The 19055-nt window shown below is 47.2% G+C and overlaps 2 long non-coding RNA genes across 2 annotated transcripts; both read right to left on the minus strand.

Moving 5' to 3' along the window:
* Positions 1–2645: 2645 nt before the first annotated feature.
* LOC123018241 lies at positions 2646–5288 on the minus strand. The gene is made up of 2 exons (XR_006413737.1): positions 5232–5288; positions 2646–3412 (listed from the first exon to the last, which is right to left on the minus strand). It is a non-coding gene; the product is annotated as an uncharacterized LOC123018241 (long non-coding RNA).
* Positions 5289–5524: 236 nt separating this feature from the next.
* LOC123018325 lies at positions 5525–12779 on the minus strand. The gene is made up of 2 exons (XR_006413746.1): positions 12239–12779; positions 5525–5645 (listed from the first exon to the last, which is right to left on the minus strand). It is a non-coding gene; the product is annotated as an uncharacterized LOC123018325 (long non-coding RNA).
* Positions 12780–19055: the final 6276 nt, after the last annotated feature.

A 19055-nucleotide genomic window follows, 5' to 3' on the forward strand; every position in this document is an offset into this window, starting at 1 on the left:
AATTCAGCACTGAATAATGCAACCTTCCAGTGGTGGTCAAAGAAACAAAAACTTGTTTCTGTTTGGTTAGAGGCATCTTCTCCAAGGTTGCTCCTTTAACTTCTAACCTCACTAAGTTTTAGCATGGGTTCACATGATCATGGAGGGAGAATACGTCGCAGTGGCTCATGCCATTCATTAGCCACATTGTAACATCCAGACTCAGCAAGGGTGACTGGCTGGGGGGTTTCCAGACCATGGAGCCGCCATGGGCTGCAGGGCGCTTTACAAGCCACCGCCTCACCTGCTGCACTGGAATCATGCCGATCAGGTGGCTCGCCAGCAACACATGCAAAAGGCCAAAGACATGCCTCTGGTTTATCTTCCCTCCATGACAGGGTGAATGCAGCCTTAGATAGCTATCCTTGACCGTTTGAATTTTGATCTGCATTGAAAATGATGCTTGAGTGATTTTCCTCAATTGCTCGACCTTTAATAACCTAATTGCATGTTGCATACCAGTTTGGGAAGAAAGCAAGTCATCCTGCTTTCCCCAGAAGTGGGATGCAGAGCAGAAGTGGCAGTGCAGGACTTGCTTAACTTCGTCCCTGCACTTTGTTATTTCTCCACTCCTATTTGCCCCTCAAGGTTCTCTCCATCCCAGGAGCATTGCCTTATGTACAGAGTTCTGTGGCTTGTGTGTGCCCGTGACATGCAATTCACGTATTCTTCCCAAAGCGGGGCATTCGTGTACCTCAGTGCTTGCAAAATTGCTATAATCTGCTGTTGCGCCACAGTTGTGCTGTGGGAAAAATGGTGAGAGGAAGTAAACAATTCAAATAATCTAATTGAATTAGGGGAAAGGTAATTTGTCCTGTTATTTAATCCTAAGAACGGGCCGAGGAAGGAATTTGGGGAGCTGCCACTCAGCTCCCAACAATGGTGTCTGCATCATCCACGTAATTCTAATATTGTCAAGGTTGCAAAGTCTTAGAAGCAGACTGGGTCAGTGCGGACTTCTTGTTGGGCCGTCCAGCACAAGTCTGTGTGGAGACAATGAGCTTTCTGGAGGCCAACATGCGGGAATGGCGCCTCTCTGCTAAATAAAACCAGGCAGCTGAGCTGCGCCGAACTGTGCTGGGGGAGAAAGGGAAGTTTCTTAGTGTTATGACAGCTGCAGATGTCTGTGTTGTGAGACAATGTGGAGTCCTGAGGACAAGGAGGGGAAGGGCTCAGGCACTCCGCTCTGAACGAATCCAATCTGCTTCCAGAGGACTTTGCTGCTGCGAACAATTCCATCAAAGTTTAATGTGAGAAATTCGGTTGCATAATGCTGGGGACAGAACACTGGGTCATAAAGGAGACCTTATTGCAGAAGAATCCTTTGATTTGCATCGAGCCATTTCAGGAAATTCATTTCTAGAGATCGGATTTCATTCCTGATGCTTTTATTTGCTTCCCCGCAGTATTTCAGCAATGAACAGAGTATCGTTTCTTTGGGAATTCCAGCTGTGGCCATTCTAAATGCTGAACGCAACACAGCGTCTGCTCTCTGGTGGGTATAGTGCAACCGAGTGTTTTCCTGGTCACAACGGTGTCTTCACACTGCCATCCAGTGGAGTTTTCCAAGTGGTTCAGGACTCCCTGCAAACTGGCCTACTAGGAGACATGAATGAACTCCAGGCAGCGTATTATTGTTGTCAAACTCACATCTGCCAAAATGGGGATACGAATCAACCAAAGGAGGTTCCTTTTGGCCTCACTTCCTCGGCCAGTTCTAACTGATCGATGCCTGAAGAAGTGCTTGGCTGCGTCCTTGGCCTTCCCTTCTTAGACAGCGGGACGAGATTGGCTGGGGACACACATCGCAACAAGCAGCCCTGCGTGGCTGCCCAAAGGGGTGCCATTTTCCTTAAATGATGAGAGGATCTGTGGTGGAGTGACTTGGCTTGTGGTGGTAGGTTTCCCCCTCCCATCACCTCCTTCCCTCATAGTCCTCCAGGCGGGATCCCACAGGGAGACTGCTCCCATGCTCCCACGGGGCCAGAAGTCCATTCTGCGGGCTGCCCAGTGTCCCCTGCTCCTGTCCCGAAGAAGGTCTTTGGGCCAGGAGCCAGGTGGGGCATGATGGCCTCTTGACTCTGGCCCGCTTTTGGCCCAGCTCCTGTCCAATGTCTGGTGACGCTGGCCATGCCATTCATTTATTTATTGCACTTCTAAACCACCCAGTAACTCACATCCACTGGTCGTGTGAAGATTGAAAACCTCAACCCATCAAGAGCAAGAAACAGTGGAACAACATCCTTTACTGGAATGGCGTGAATCTCATCTTGCCCGTGGCCTCACTAGCTGGCCATCATTCAGCCAGTGCCCTTCGGCCCCCCCTTGCAATGTGGTGATTGAAATACTGACCCACTCTCCAATTGAATGTAGAGCGTTTTGGACATTTGGAACACAAATGTTAAATAAAATTGCCATTAACTTTTCACCTTTGCCCACTGGTTTTAATGAAATATGAGAAGTGGAGAAAAGTATTTATTCCTGTGTTTTGGCTTTTATTATATTGTGAATTCTCATCATCATCATCATCATCATCATCATCAATTTATTATGGCTACAGACCAAAAAACTTAATAAACAAATAAAAATAGGATGAGTAAAATAAAAACAGTTTCCATGAGTATGGTTTATGCAATATCTTCACTCCAGAGGATGGACCACATGTCCCCCAATTTGCACTGCAGTCATAAAAAACTTGGCAATGTTTTCAGTGATATAAGAGAATGCATCCCTTAAACAAACTGGTACCAAAGTGAATAAATTATTTCCAGAAAGGTCTGTTCTTAATGGTACGTATAAATAATTTTTCTCCGCATTGCCCAGAAAGGGGCATGAACCACTGTTTCTACTGCTCCAGCAACATCCTTAATAGTGCTAAAAGTAGCACATTACAGTGGGAAAGAGTTCATTTATTTATGTTCATTTATTTATTCCATTTATATGCCACCCTGTAGCCCAAAGGCTCTCTAGGTGGCTTACAATACATGCTCTTCTGTTCCTTAGACCACAGATATGTACGGATTTGGGGATGCAGTAATTCCAGAATTAAAGCAATTATTGCAGTTGCAGGGAAATAATAAGGAGCAGGTTTTATTAGCAGCACTGCCCAAATGTTGAAGCGCCAGGCCTTCGCACTGGGCCTTCTCCAGCCCGTGACTGCCAACACTTCAGAGAAGCCTCGCCTGTCCAGCCTCTTCTCCATTTCTCTCTTCTGATGGGCAGCATGCGTGTCTGTATGCAGTAGCAAAAGGCAGCTCCCAGGAGCAGCTAGAAAATGAAAAGCTTCAGCCCATGTCTTGCACCTGGCAGACCGAGTCCCTACCTCCAGCTAGGTGGCTGCATTCCACACCTGGGGAGGAAGGCCCAAGGGTTCCTAGGAAAAATAAACCAAGCTTTCTCCATTCAGAAGTGAAATCCCAAGATCCAAATGGGATTAATATAAATAAGTTGGGCAATTTAAATGGCCAAAACGATTTACTATCCCTCTTTTGTATAGCACATAATAATAAATTCAATTTCTTTCTCATTCTCTCCACCTCTTTTCTTTTAATTAATTACAATCTTATATTCTCATTTCAATTTATAATGTATCTCCAGTAAATATTTGTCTCCATTATCTTGATATGCAGAATAAATTTGTATCTATCTATCTATCGTTGATATATACCATCATTCATTTAAAAACTCATGATGTTTTAAGAAATACAAACGTCCTTCATCTTGTTTTTGAACAATCTATACTCTTTGTCAAATCAGTTTTTGTTTTTGTGGTATTTATTTCCAACCAGAGAAGAATCTGCCATGAGGGTCCTCTGTATACTCGAGATTGTTATCATGTAATGTACAGACTTTTCTTCATCAGGGGAGACCAGGGTGTTAGGATATAGTTGCAGACTGGCAGGGGATGCCAGGAACAAGTCAGTTGTACACTGTGCCTTTCTGTCCACTTACTTCCCTTCACACACGGGGACAAAGATGTGTCTGGCAGTGAAGAACTAATGGGCAAGTGGATCGCTGTGGTGGTGTTAGGGAGTCAACTAATGCCAGTAATGGATAGTGGTCACGCTGCACAATTATCAGCACAGGAAGCCTTAATTGCCCTCTTAAGTGCCTGAGAAACAAGGACGTAGTCAACAACACTGCTCCCTGGCATTGAACGTAAGGTGAACTCACCCTTTCACATGGAGTACTTCCGTTCAAGATGGCTTTATGGTGTCCGCATGCTAAAAGAGCTAAGCACACTACACCAGCAAAGTTTTGGATGGCATCCTTACAATAGCTAGTACTCATGGATTGTATCCTATCATATGGTTCTGTGACTCCACAAATAAATTGTCATCAGGGCCCAGCCAGGCATTAAAGTCACCAGCCAGAAGGACCTGGGCTGATGGAAACTTTACCTTGGTATGAGTGAAATATTGTTCTAACTCTTCCCACCGAGCTTTACAATCAGAAAGGCCACTGGATGGAGGTTCATACACATTAAACATCAACTGGGCATGTTTGGCCTTGAGAAGAGAAGACTGAGGGGGGACATGATATCCCTCTATAAGGACCTCCAAGGCTGCCACAAAGAGGAAGGTCAAGATTTCTTCTTGCTGATGCCAGAGTGCAGGACATGGAATAATCAACTCAAGCTGCAACAGCCCATATTCAGGCTGGACATCAGGAGAAGCTTCCTCACTGTCCAAGCAATACAACAGTGGAACCAGCTGCCTGGAGAGGTGGGGGGCTCTCCCAAACTAGAGGCATTCAAAAAGAAACTGGGCAGCCCTCTGAGTGGGATGGTGTAAACTGGAGTTGGATTTGATGGCCTTTGTGGCCCCTTCCAACTTTGCTATTCTATGATTCTATGAAAATTTGAAACCATCTACTCTTAATGAGGGTTGCCACAGCATCAGTTCCACTAGAAGAGCCACTGCTTCCACCTTAAGAGATGCTGAGAGTAGGCATAACAATCCTGCTCTAGGCCTACACTTCTTTGAAGGTTTAATTGGTTTTTTTTAATAAGTTTTATTGTTATTTTCTACTAACGAACAAAACTAACAAAAAGAAACTAAAAAATCATCAATCAACAGAAACATCAGACCTACTGGGTCAGCCCCCGCAAACTTTTTCTTTTTATGATAATCCATAAACATATTTAAATCTATGCATAGTCCCATTTCTCTAGCCAATGATAAAAAGAGTACCAGGTTTGATAGAAGTCTGTATCTTCTTTCTCCTTCAGAGACAAAGTCAATCTGTCCATTTCCACACAGTACAAGATCTTTTTTAGAATCAGTTCATCGGTAGGTGGCTCTTCACTCATCCGATGTTGGGCAAATGCAATCCTTGCCGCAGTGGTTACATGTAAAATCAAACACATTGCTTGATTACCAGCATCCTCAGGTACAATGCCTAATAAGAAAACTTCAGGTTTAAATATTAGAGGTTTTTGTAACATTTCCTCAAGCCATTTGTGTATTTTAATTCAATTTTTTGCCTTACTACAGGTCCACCACATAGGATAAAAGGTACCTGGTTGTGTTTACTGAAGGTTTAATGGTTGCCAGCGAGGTAGCAGTACATCCATCGAACATTATTTGTTCACATGCCCAAGTCTCCTGCAACAGAACAATAGGAAAGAAACTGATATAATTGAGAAGTGATTTATCCCCAGTCTTCCCTCTTCCATGAAAGGCATCTGATTCCAGATAGTGAATTGTTCCTCTGCTCGGATGCAGAGTTCCCCCATGAAACTGATTAGGGAAGATAAAAAGGAGAACTCATACAGAGCATAATTAAACTCTGGAGTTCATTTTCATGAGGTGTGGCCAACGATGGCTGCTAGCTTGGAGGGCTTTAAAGGGGGTTGGGCAATTGCATGGAGGGGAAGACTGTCTCTGGCCATGTGCTCCTCTTGGCTTGCACCCCAGCTGCTGTGGAGCTGGGCAACGGGTGAGGTGGCCGCCATGTCCAGCTTGCAGGATCCCACAGGCAGCTGGCACTGCACGAACCACGTGCTGGACTAGATGGATCCCACAGGGCTGACCCCACAGGGCTCCTGTGTCCTGGAGTGAGAGCCAAGCCCTGCAGAAGAGCCAGCTCTGCGGCACTCCCCTAATCTGCTGTAGCAGATCCAGGCCCAGAATCTCTCATCCGATTCGGCAACGAGGCAGGAGCAACGCTGCAGCCTGGTCCCAGAACGGGCCAAATGCAACAGAGGCTCCTAAACTTCCGTGGAAATGCTGTATCTAGACATTCGACTCTGGGATTCCGGGATGACTGGGAACTGATGAGCTGCCCCATGGCCTGACTGTCATACTGAAGGTGCCCCACAAAGTCTGCCAACTGGTCTGCCCAGAGCTGGGCTGTGACGTGAACTGGGAGAAATGCCAGAATGTGGTTGATGTTCGGTTGACACCCTTCGGAAAGGCCAGGCTGTGGATCAGGTGAAACTCAGTAGACGCTTCTTGGGCACAGTGCCCAAGGATGGCACCTGCAGGGTAGGAACAGGCAGGGATGGAGAAGGGCTTGGAAGATGACGGACCAAAATTTCTGGTTGATCTTGGCCACTGCCTCCATCTCAAACACAGATTCTTGTTAAAATTATGGGCTGCTTATCATGCTTCGGGTCCTTGAAATGGGATGGTGAACCCCACGGAAAGCCCCCCCTCCCCAATGTGTGTCGCATCACCATGCCTAAGAGAGCCCATGTGCCCCATTTGACCGAGGTGGGGCCCTTTTGGAGGGGGCTGCTATTCCTGTAGCTGCTGCATCATCTTGAGGCTGCTCATTTCCCTGGCTCTGGACCAGGTGCTGGCCAACGCCATCTGCACGCTCATGCCTACACTGGCACGAATCTCAGCACTTCAGAGAGTGCATGGCTGGCACATGGCGGCTGTGTATTCTGCCTCCCGCAACAGAGTCTGGCTGCAATCGTAAATCCCACCCGGAGGGCATCGTCTTTGCAATCTCACCTCAGGGAGTGCTCAAGTCTTGGTGTAGGTCAGCCAAGCTCCTCCTCTGTGTTCTGAGAATGCCTGATAAATAATAGCTACTCAGGAAGTCTTTGCTGAATGATTCCAATGTAGATAAGGCAGCTGGGTAAACAATGACTCTTTTTCTTTGACTTATGGCATTCCTTTTGAGCATCCTCATGTTTTTCAGGCACCTCCGGCTCCTTGAAGAGCACAGAGAAGATGTCTATGGATTTGCCTTGTAAAATGTTCTCCTTGGTAGCCCAGAAAGATGGTCTTCCAAAGGAAAAGAGGTCACTCTTGTAGGCAGAGCAGTATAACTAGCACGGGGAGAACTGTCTGATGGCAGGTAGAAGGGCTCCCCTCAAGGCTGGGCCACAAGACCTCCAGGCAGGTGCAAAGGCTCAGGTAGGGCAGAGGCCAGGTTTGGGGCATCCAGCTCCAGGACAGGGCCAGCAACAGCAGGCAAACTCCCGCAGAAGTCCTGGGTCGCCCCCTTTGCAGAGGCCGGATTGCCTGGACCAGCAAAGGCGGACCAGGCTGTGGCGCAACAGCCATGCCTGAGGTGGGCTGGCAAAGACCACCCACAGAGCATAGGCTGGGCATGAGGGCAGGACGGCAATGGCGGGAAGGAGGAGCAGCCACCCCTTGGCAGCAGCGCTGCTGGCCAACTTGGCCTGGGGCCGCAAGGGCCAGGAAGGGTGTTCCAGTCCTCAGCTGGCACCCACTAGCTGTGGGCACAGCTGGGACTGAACGTGCTCTGCATTCTGGGCTTGGGCCAGGCGCCTACTGAACCCAAGGCTGGGGGTGCTGCAGCAAGCCACCTTTGCGGGAGCTGAGAGATGAGGCCACCATGGAGGTCCCAGGGGGGTGGGCTTGGTGGAGGATTGGAAGGCTCCCATCGGAAAGCTCCCCACCTGTGCCCTTGAGGATGTAAGGTGAGCAGAAAAGCAAATGCAGCGCCCATGCCAGGCTGGTCCTGGCCTCCCCGCCATGCTCCAAATTGCCCTGAAGGCCGGGAATAGCTCCCAGCCGCCACCACCCCTGCAGTGGGTCAGCCCAGGCCGGACGAGCGAGTGGGTTTCCTGCACCTCTGAATTGACTGCGCCAGCTCAGCGGCCCTGATCGGAGGAGGCTGGGGCCGGCGTGGTGCCCTGGGGCTAATGCTGTTCTGATGCCCAGCCCTGCGCACCCTGCCAGCCCCTCAGCCTCTCCCCTGCCCCTCACACAGATGTTTCCCACTCCTCCCAGTATGGTAGTGGAGGACGGGAGTTCCCAGTCTGCACCCATTGGCTCCGATAGGTCATTTCTCTCTGGTGCATTGAACCACATTTGATGGGCTTTTCTAAGGACACCTTCCATTGTTTCGAATTTGAAGACCCTTTTGTCTCAGGGCCCTACATGTTCTAATTAAAACCTGAACAACAGGCCTGCACTGGAAAACACTGAAACAAAGGGAGCCGTTTCCACCCAATGACTCACCAGTTTCTCCCAAGGTCAGAAATACTCCATTGTTAGGCGTGCTCATAATTGGGACTGTCAGGCCAGAATGAGTGAAAGCTCGGCCGTATCATGGCTGCTCAGGGCTTGACTGTGTAAGAGCTGCCTCAGATGCCGGGCAGGATCCCTGACCTGATTGGGCACTTGAGGCAGCGGTGCTGCAGCTTGCCTGCCCTTCGGGGGTACGCTCAGGAATGCCAGTGGCGAGTCTGTCCCGAAGGGTCTTCCTTTCGCATTGTCTTAGCCCGTTGTTTTACTCTCGTGTGCTTCTAGCATACTGTGCACCTGATCCCCCACCTTCTCCAAAATGTGCGTGCAACTGATGGGTTATAAAAGCATCTCATACAGATGCCATCTTGGAAGTTCCTTTGAGGGTAACAGCACGCCGCGTGCATGTCCTCTTTCGACTGGTCACACCCTGCAGTCTCCCTCCAATTTTTTCTCCTCAGTCTGTTTTTTTCCCCTTGTCAAGAACTTTCCGTAATGTGCTCAATTGGAAATATCACCCGTTTGTTTTCTTATTGTGAGCTTCTGTTCAGCATACAGAACAGAAGTCGAACGTGATGACCTTGGGCTTAGCTTAGACTCACATTTGTGCCGTATTTCAAGTGAATAGTGAAATAATGAAATATTGAAATAATGAAAGCGTCAACATGTTGTCTTACAGCATACCTTGATCTGAGAGGCACCTTTGTTTTTATTTGCTTTCAAATATGTATAAAGACCCTGGCCCCACAGTGAATCTATCCGGTGCACAACAGAACAACCATAAAAGAAATCCAATGCAAGAAAAACACAAACAGCCATCAACTAAAAATCAAAATTTAAAAAAACTTCCAGCATATATTTAAACTGCCTTAGACTACACGTGTTTTATCTTCTGAGGAGAGGGTGTTTCAGAAAGTAGGTGCAACTATGGGCAAAGTGTCTTTTTTTAAGTAGTTGCTGCAAGTCCAGGAAAGCCAGTGTGGTGTAGTGGTGAGGGTCTCAGACCAGGACTGGAGGGATGTGGGTTCCAGTCCCCGCTTGGCCATGAGGGTCACTGGGAGACTTGGGTCAGTCACTGACTTTCAGCCTAACCTACCTCACAGGGTTGCTGTGATGATAAAAAGGAGACAGCTATGTGAGCCAGCTTGGTTTCCATGCAAGAAGGAACATCTGGGATTGGGATTAGGGTCTAGTTAATCTGTAAATGTACATTTCCAGAATGTAAATGTAGATGTACACTTACATTAAAAACACGGATGACCACAGAAAGCAGAAAGGTGGAGGGCCGTCTCGTCCTCCTGGCAGGATGCCTGCGCTGGTAGATTGCAGAAGAAACTGGGAACCTCCCAGTGCCTCCTGTTTGCGTGGCACCCGTGCTCAGCACCAGCATCCAACCACCTTTCTCCTTTTGCAGTGGCCCTTTAAGCAGCCAGTCCTACTAGGGAATTTGTTCTGCCATGCAAGGACCACAGCTCAAATCCTGCTGGAGCCCCGAGGCTCTTGCTGTGCCATCAGGGCTTCCTGAGCTACGGTGCTGTTCTCATTTTGCAACACTCTGCCTGCCGCCAACTGGGCTCCCTCCACCAGAGACGGAGGCAGGTCGCGCTCCAGTGTGTTTGAACGCAGCCTGTGGCTGAGCAGCATCCTTCTTCTTCTTCGCGTCCTTTGAGAAGACCTACAGAGCAGAGAGCAGGTGAGGGAGACCTGCCTCTTTCACGTCCTCCAGGGCTGTCTTGATTGAAGGGAGGTCCAAGATGTTCACGTTAGCCATGCAATTTTGACCCATAACAATCTCTGCATTTTAGGGTTCATAATGTAAAAGATGAGTCATGAGAGATGCCAGATTTGCAGATTAATCTTACTTACATATATGTCTTATTTCCCCCTTAAGGTTTGCCAAGAGCATTTCTTTCTGCTACACTAGGAACAAAATCACAGCCAAACCTCTTGAGTATTACATACTGCAGACTCCATCTCTTTGGCGCCCCACATTAATTTCCTTCAAATGATACCGAGGGACCTATATGTTACATTTACACTATAAACTTGACAAAATTTTGGCCTTTATTTATTATCATTTGTGTAGAAAGCATCAGTTTGGGTTTGCTTATACCTGTTGTGGAGGGAATTACTTCACCGCAGATCACTTAAAATGGTTTTGGCTTTGTAGATTTGCTGATGTTTCTGTTTTCATTGCAACTAAATTGTACGTATGATGTATAAAAATACAAATCTCTTATGTATAATAAGTTAGGGGCAGACGAGGGATGGAATGGTGAAGAGAAAATGAAGCTTTCTAAATCTTTGTGCAATATGAATGTGACTTAGATGATTAGGCACAATTCTCTGTCAACATTAAGAACATTAGAGCCATTTTGGTCATAAGAGTAAAGCCCTTTCTAGCAGCCTGACCTTACAGGGTTGTGGAGGGGAAAAACCCTTTAAATATAAAGAAACTCCAGTCCACTTAAGAGAAAGTTACAATCCAAGCAGACTTTTATTCATGCTACCGTATGGTCAGGAGAGGTCCTTAGCTGAGCACCCATGGATTGAGTGAGGTGCAACACAACTTCTTAAGGGTCACAACAGTTACCTCCAGTCTCTGCTAGCACACAAATGAACAGGAAGGAAAGAACATGGCATCACAAACAAGATTATGATGCCTACAGAATCTTATATATGGGGATTTCAAAACATTTTAACAGAGAAAGATGTTTTCTTTCCAGAAACATAACCTTCAAAGTGTAGGATTGAGAAATCCTTGGCTATGGTAATACTTGGTTTCATAGTAAACATAAACTGCATAGCTTTGACTTAATCTTTAAACCACGTCACTTTTAGTTAGGTTAATCTGACTAATTTTCTTCCACCTTGCTCTTCTTATGGGAAGAGCATAAGTTGGGTAAAAGCACAAAATCTTCCAAGTGCAGAGGCTCATGGGCTCAAAGAAAGAGAGCAGAATTTGTGACAGGACCCGCCCTGAACAGCTCATGTCACGTCCCTTGTTTTATTTCCTTGCCAATCATTCTGTGTGTTGCCCTAGTTTTTCTGCCAATGTCTAGTTAAGAAGACAGGCGCCCAGGTGCATGCGAAGGCTGCAGTTTGCTGGCAGACATGTTCGCCATCGCTAAACCAACACGGTTTGATGTCAACATGCATCCAATGGTTGCACCTACCAGTGAGAGAGGCAGATTCCGAGAAGGGGATATACTCGATTTTTTATTTGATTTTTTATTGTATTTGTATGCTGCCCCATTGCCCAGGGGCTCTCTGGGCAGCTCACAAAAAACAGAAACAACAACCTAACATACCTGTAGAAAAATAAAAATATACCATCTAAAACCACATAAAATTCTACTAATATAAAGTATGAAACAGGAAGATAATATAAACAAGAATAACAACAGTAATAAAACCAGCAGCAAAAGCAGTAAAACCAGGATTCTAATGGCAAATGCTAAACTAAAAAGTCTTTACTTGGTGGCAAAAACATAATAATGAGGGTCCCAGATACACCTCCTTAGGAAGAGAGTTCCAAAGATGAGGCGTGATATCAGAGATTTCATCTCTGTGTGAAGGCGCATGATGGAGATTTGGGGAAAAGGCTAATCCTTGAGCTTAGGGTTATGCTCCCTTCATCCTTCTTGAATCTCCCACTAACTTCACTGGATGATCCCCCATCTTAGTATGCAACAGATAAACAATGATAGCCCCATCTCCTTTCATCACCTCTTCTATCCCTTGCTTACCTCCTGACAGTACTCAACAAACGTTTTAGCCGTGCCTTGTAAGAGATTCATCCAACCCCTTGATCGTGTTCGCGGCTCTTTTCTACACCTTCCCGCCTTTACAATATTCCTTTTCGGCTGAGCACCCGGAGCAGCCACGCTTTATTCCCCTGGATCTCGACCACACAGAGCACGAGTCAGTGGACTAGGCAGGTGGATGCAGTCCACCTCAGGTCACGCAAGGGCTGTGCCACGGCTCTCTGCCGACCAGCCGAAGGCCAAGCAGAGATCTCAGCAGAAGGCGCTGCTTCTAGGGGACTGGGCAGCTCTCAGAGAAGGGCATGCAAGCGATAGATAGCCAGGTACTTCCCTGACGTAATGCGGAGCCACGGGTTCGCCTGCCTGGTGAAGTACAGCCCCGTTGCCCCTGGGTGGTACAGCCAGGACGGGACCTCCGGGTCAAAGGCAGGCCTTCAGTGCTCACGCCTGCTTCCACAGGCCCCTTGGCCCCGGGCTCTGGGCACAGGCGAGCAGCAGGGAAGCCACTTCTTCCGTTCCTTCTCTTTCTGGAGTTCAGGCTGCGTGTGCTGTTGTTTCATGGATCACATGGTGCCCCCCCCCCCCACTCAAGGGGAAGTATTCGCTGGCTCACATGGCAGTTCTTTGAGGGGGTTAACCCAGAATGGCTGGATGAGAGCAGAATGTGCTCCGAGGCCACGGAGGGACAGGGGTAGGGAGGGTGGAGTGACACAGAGAAGGGCATTGCTGATAGGTTGGAATAAAACACGCTCCACATTGCAGCGTTTGTGGCAATTCTCGCTTGTGCTGTGAAATACCAACAGTCTTATCTCTGGATGTCATGGATCCAGCCTTCTCCCCTCTCTGTTCTGGAAATACCATTGCACAAAGAACATTGCCAGCATACAGAGCAAGGCATGTGTTCCAGGGTGGCTTTCCTGCTTCATCTCCCCCAGTTCTGGTCCTTCACCCTTAAAGGAACTGGGGAAGGTTCCCTCCCTGACCGCTGCTCCAGAAAAATGGCCATTTCTTTCTACCTGGTATTTTAGCTTTGCTTTCGGGGAACTTCTTGAAGCTGGTTTCTGCCTGCCTTGGGCTCCCTCGAGATTTGTTTGGGGCTGGTCTCCCTTTGGCTGCATACGCCTCAGCACTTGGAAGATTTATCCCAAATTAGAACAGGGAAGGGGAGCTTGCAAAAACATGTTGCAGAACACAATGCTTCTGTTCAGGACTCCAGCCACTCCATTACCTCCCCCTTCCCCATTTTGTCCTTGCAAAGCACATTGAGCGTTCTGTATTTAATACGCATGCTCAGTCTCATTGGGCTAATTTTGAAGTCCCCCCTCTTAGGGTTGTTTTCCTTAAATGGTTTTGCATTTCTGCAAACTGGCACAAGGGCCGTTGCCATGTGACTGTGCAAAGGCAAATACGCACGTTCGCAGGCACGTGGCTTGTGCAGAAGGCGTTCCCGGCAGACTGGCATCCTTCCTGGGTGCTCATGTGAACTCTCAGGCTGTTCTAGAAGCTGCTGTATCTTTTCTTTTGCAAGTTCTGACAAGTCGAAGACATTCCCAGCTTTGTGACACTTTAATTATTGAGAGCATTACAGGTCTGTCAGTGGAACATGCTGCTTATTCTCAGTTCACTCATTCATTAGTTTTAATTAAACCCTTTAATTTTATTTATGCTGTCATAGAGTGATTAACAATTTGCCATCACAAACAAGGAAGTCTTAAACAGCACCTTGAGAAATCTTCCTTGTGCTATACAGAAATCTGATATAATAAGGTGCAGCTCCGCAGAGTTCTGTAGTGTTACAGAAAATGCACCAGAAGTTCCCACAACAAATTTAACCATTTTAGGCGGCAGCCTTATGCGCACATACTGGGGAGTCAGTCCCATTGAACACAACAACATTTACTTCTGAGTAGACCTGTGTTGGACTGTATTGCAGATGGGTGCCTGGTATTGCAAAGAGCTGACAGATGATATTCCCACAGTATATTAAAGTTGCTAGTATGTAGCCTATTTTTCGTCATTATTGTCTGCTACAAATTATACATTGTTTGCTAGTAGAGGGGCAGACCTACCAGTGTCTGATCTGAGTAAAGAGGTTCATTTTCCAGAATCTGATGGATTTGCTTTAAAAAGATGCTCTGGGCTCTGGATTGGGCATGTAGATTAGGATCTGCCCCCTGGTGATCACATCATTGTGATGATCTTTGGGCCAGGGACATTCACCCTTGCCTCTCCCTGGATCCCGTTGAGAGAGGACTGGAGCTTCAGTTTTCAAAGCGCACTGGCTGTGCTCACACGTAATGCTAAACCACGCCACGCAGTTGTTGCGCATCAAGGTGTCTTACCTTGGGCCCCGGGTTCAGACAGGCCCATGGAATCATAGAACAGCCTATTGTTTCTCTGCGTGGTTCCACAGAGACCATGCATACCATGCTTCACCATGGTTGACTCAGAAATAATAAGCCATGCCACCATGGTTTCCACCATAGCTTTTTGTTGTGTCCAAACCCGGTCACTCAGGGCACATCCACTCTCATCACTTGGCTTCTCCTGAAAACATCAAGCACAGTCTGAAGGCACCGGCCCACCTTTTAAGCTGGAAGGGGGCTGCCACATTTCCTTTCATTGCCTGGGCATTACTTTCCTCTAAAACAAAGCCTGGCTTTCTCAGAGGAGTAACCTGCCCACCAGTTGCTACTGGGCAATTGCGCTTGCGCCCAGAGCCAAAGTTGGGCATCAAGGCCTGCAAGGAGCATGGTGGCTTGCCAGAGGGCTTCCTGGTCCGCAGGGCTGGCCTGGGCCCCTTGCCTTGGGCATCCCTGCAAAAGGGCTCGCCAGAAGCCAGAGATGGCGGGCTGGCACACGGCAACCATAGAGCACGAGGGTACCACGCAGTCAGCTTCCCGGTGCACGACTGCTTTTTGCACGATCCACATGGCGGGTGAGCACTTCCTGTTGACCCTGGTGGTTTTCAGGGAGCTCGAGAAAGGTGGACGGATGTGGGAGGAGAATGAGGGCATCCTACTCGTTTGTGCTGGAAAGTCGCAACGAGGTGTGGAACCTCTTTCAGCCTGAGTCCAAATTCCGCTTGGGAGATGCTCTCAGGACCCACATTCCAGTGGCGGGCAAGGAAGGGCTGGTCTCCACATATGAAAACACACCGGCTCTAAGCAGAAGTAACTAAGCCTGCGGAGAGCCGTTCCCTTCGGTTAGTAACACTCTGTCCTTTTCTTCGGAAGAGAAAACACGCCAGGCAACAGAGTTCTTTTATTTCAAAAGTTTATTGCAATAAAGGGAGTCAGAGGGTTTCCTTCCCCTTTCCAACTCCCAGAGCAGGTTTACACCTCACATTTATGCCCTTTTCCCATGTGCTCTTCCTGCCGCTTTCCCTCGTTGGCCGAAGGGCCAGGTGGCTGCAATCTTTCCGTCCACCCATTTCATGCCGCCCCAATACCTTCCGCTTCATATCTCCCATGTGCATTATAATGAGCTTATTTTCTATGTGGGGTGTGTTAGTTAATATTCATGAGGGCGTTGAGCAAGTGTACTGCTATTTTCTCTACAAGCCAATTCCCCCTCCCCCGCTATTTGATTGCAGCCCCCTCCCCTCTATGGCTAAGGCATTCTCCTAGTTACATTTCCACTCTTCCTGTTTCCATGTTCCAAATCACTTCCTTTCTCTGTCACCCTCTTCCCATTCCCAATGGGGGAAACAGTGCGGGAGGGAGGGAGGGGCCATCCCTGAGCCATAAGTGTGTGTGTGTGTGCGTGGGGGGGGGGTATGATTGCAAGGAGCTTCTCAGGTGCTCCACAGGCGTAGGCCGGTGCTGCAGGAGGGGTCGGCTTGCCACGCAGGCCTGGGGTCCCCACCTCTGCCTAAGATGACATTCCAAAGGGCTGTGCTCTGAGTGAAGGGGCACACGTGTGCAGTACTCCGTGTGGGCCAGGCATTGCATGGGAAGCAAGCCTTCAGAAAGCTGCCTCAGGGACTCCCTGGTGCCGAGATGGACGGCGCAGTTTTAACCTTGTACAATACGTGGAGCGACGAGCTGGTGCGGTGACATCAAACCAATGCACAGAAAAGGGCGGTGAGAGAGAATTATTTTATTTATTTATTTATTTATTTTTCGATTTATATCCTGCCTTTTTCCTCAAAGGGCTCAAGGCAGCTTACATCATTCTCCTCCTCCATCTTATCCCCACAACAACACCCCTGTGAGGTAGGTTGGGCTGAGAGTCTGTGACTGGCCCAGAGTCACCCAGTTGGCTCCATGGCCGAGCGGGGACTCAAACCCAGATCGTCTGAGTCCCAGTCCCGTGCTCTTAGCCACTATGAAGAGATCTGTTTTGTCTGTGTTTGGGGGATTATCAGGCATCTTTTGTTTTGCCATCTGCTCATTGAAATAACTGTATTTTTAAAAAAAGAATTTCAAGAATGTTATCCCTGTTTGCAAATGAATTTCAACAAAAAATCCATTCCGGTATGCAAATTTTCACACACTCATGCTGAAGGCACACTGGGAGACATTCCCTCCCCACAACCACCCAAAAGAAAGGTTTCTGGGAAACAAAGTTCGCAAGTTTCCCACTGTGGAGTCTTTGGTCAGATTCATAGAAATTCAAAGCCTTGAATCCGCTGTGGATTTCTCGGACATCCCTCTCTCAGAGAGGCCCAAGGGTCGCTGCTCTGAGAGCAGATCTCAGCGCTATCATGTAAAAGTAGCATCCGAAGCCAGACGACCTGTTGAAAACACCTGATGAGTGAGCACAGCACGGCAGGAGCATTGTGCATTCATTAAGGAGAGCAGCATCAGAAATTGGAACATGAATGCTTTGAGGAGTGTCAAATGGGCAACTGGTGAAGGTCAACAAGAAATAAAAGCTAAATCCCAATGTTTCTTCAAAAGTACAGGTTGTGTTTTCTAATTCAATATACTAATGCACCATCACTGATGTTCTGAAGAAGGTACGCTCCACCAGAAGTTGTGGTAGAAGGAAGGCAGCATCTCCCAGCACAGCATAGTAGGTGCTTATGTATTTACACAATTTTCTTTTGATATGTTAAAAATTGTGTTTGTTGATTGATAGTATTGCACTAAATGATGCAATTCTATCAGTGCTTGTCAACGTAAACTTTGTTTGCAGCTCAGCTAATTTGATTAACATTTCCAATTTATTAAAAGCAATGCTCCAGTGATTTCTGAGAACTGATATCTCTTCTGTACCGAGCTGAGATTTATTTTTCTTTCCAAAGATTCCCACATGAGTACTCAGATAAATAGTTCTGCAGGTGCACAACATTAAAACAGTGCTAAATCTCTCTAAAAATCCCACTAAAATTCATTAATTTATGTTAATTTTTTCAAGTGAATTGTTGATTGTTGAGAATCACCCCACAAACCATCATTTCATTCCTCATCTCTATCTGCTTTAAATAGAGCATCACACATTTTGTCAAGAATATCTTCGTTAAGAATTATGTGAATATGTTTTTTATTTGCTTTGACTTTTTAAAACTGTTGCTCCTGACATAATGAGCGTATATGGCATTAAAACAGTAGCATATATTCTATTCCAAAGAAAGCCCTATGAGGAGACATGGAAAGAACTGGGCGTGTTTTACATCAAGAAGAGACGACTGAGGGTTCCTATGATAGCACTCTTCAAGTACTTGAAGGGTTGTCGCAAAAAGGAAGGACAAGATCTCGATCATCCCAGAGTGCAGGATATGGAATATGCAAGCCAGATTGCAGCTGAACTCCCTGCCCAGGACGAGAATGGAACCAATTAGCCGGGGAGGTTTTGGGCTCCCCCACACTGGAGGCATTCAAGATGCAACTGGACTGAGAGGGCTGGTTTTAACTGGGAGTCCTACACTGACTCGTCTTAGCTTGATGAGTCCTTCAGGAAACTAATTATTTGGGCATTCCCAGTGTTCAGTCAGTGCAGAGATGAGGATTCCCCCTACCCAACATAAATTTTCCTGCTGGAAATAATATATATTTAAATCTATATACATTGGTACAAGAATCTAAATCTGTTTGGATTCAGATATAGAGCAGACCTACTGGAATTAATGGAATTTAATTGATAAATATGGTAGCATCATACCTGTGGGCAAGAATTTCACATTGTCAGGTATCTTGTTTGCTGCTGTGCCCTAACTCAGCTACCCTCCTTTTGACCTTTCTATTCTTTCAAATGCTTTCTTCATACCTTCTTAGCCTAAGTATCCACAGGGACCTGCAGCCGATCACAGCTGCATAACTCCATTTTGAGCTGTGCATGGAACAGCTCACAGCTGGACAGATGGTGCTTATACTGATGAGTGGCAGATCAATTTATTTGTCGTCATGTGCCACCTCGGGCCTATGCAGACCCTATGAATGAACTGCCCTGTCCAAGACAGCTCCTCTCGGCCCCTCCAAGTTCAAGGCTGGGGCTCCCATCATGGATTCAGCCCATCTCATATCTGGGCTTCCCTCTTGTCTTCTGCCTTCAACTTTCCCCAATGTGATCGTCCTCTCCAGGGAGCCTTGCCTTCTCATCTTGTGTCCGAAGTACGATAACTTCAGTTTCGTCATTTTTGCTTCTAGGGAAAGCTCTGACTTGATTTGATCTGGAATCCAGCTGCTTGTTTTGCTGTCAGTCCAAGGTATTTGCAAAGCTCTCCTCCAGCACCATGTTTTGAATGCATCAATTCTCTTCCTTTGTTCTTTCTTCACTGTCCAGCTTTCACACTGAGCCATAGTGATCAGGAATACAATAGTGTGGATGCTCTTGGCCTTGGTCTCCAGTGAAA

This window comes from Varanus komodoensis, unplaced genomic scaffold (genome assembly GCF_004798865.1).
Source record: "Varanus komodoensis strain SLA01 unplaced genomic scaffold, ASM479886v1 scaffold11, whole genome shotgun sequence".
NCBI lineage: Eukaryota > Metazoa > Chordata > Lepidosauria > Squamata > Varanidae > Varanus > Varanus komodoensis.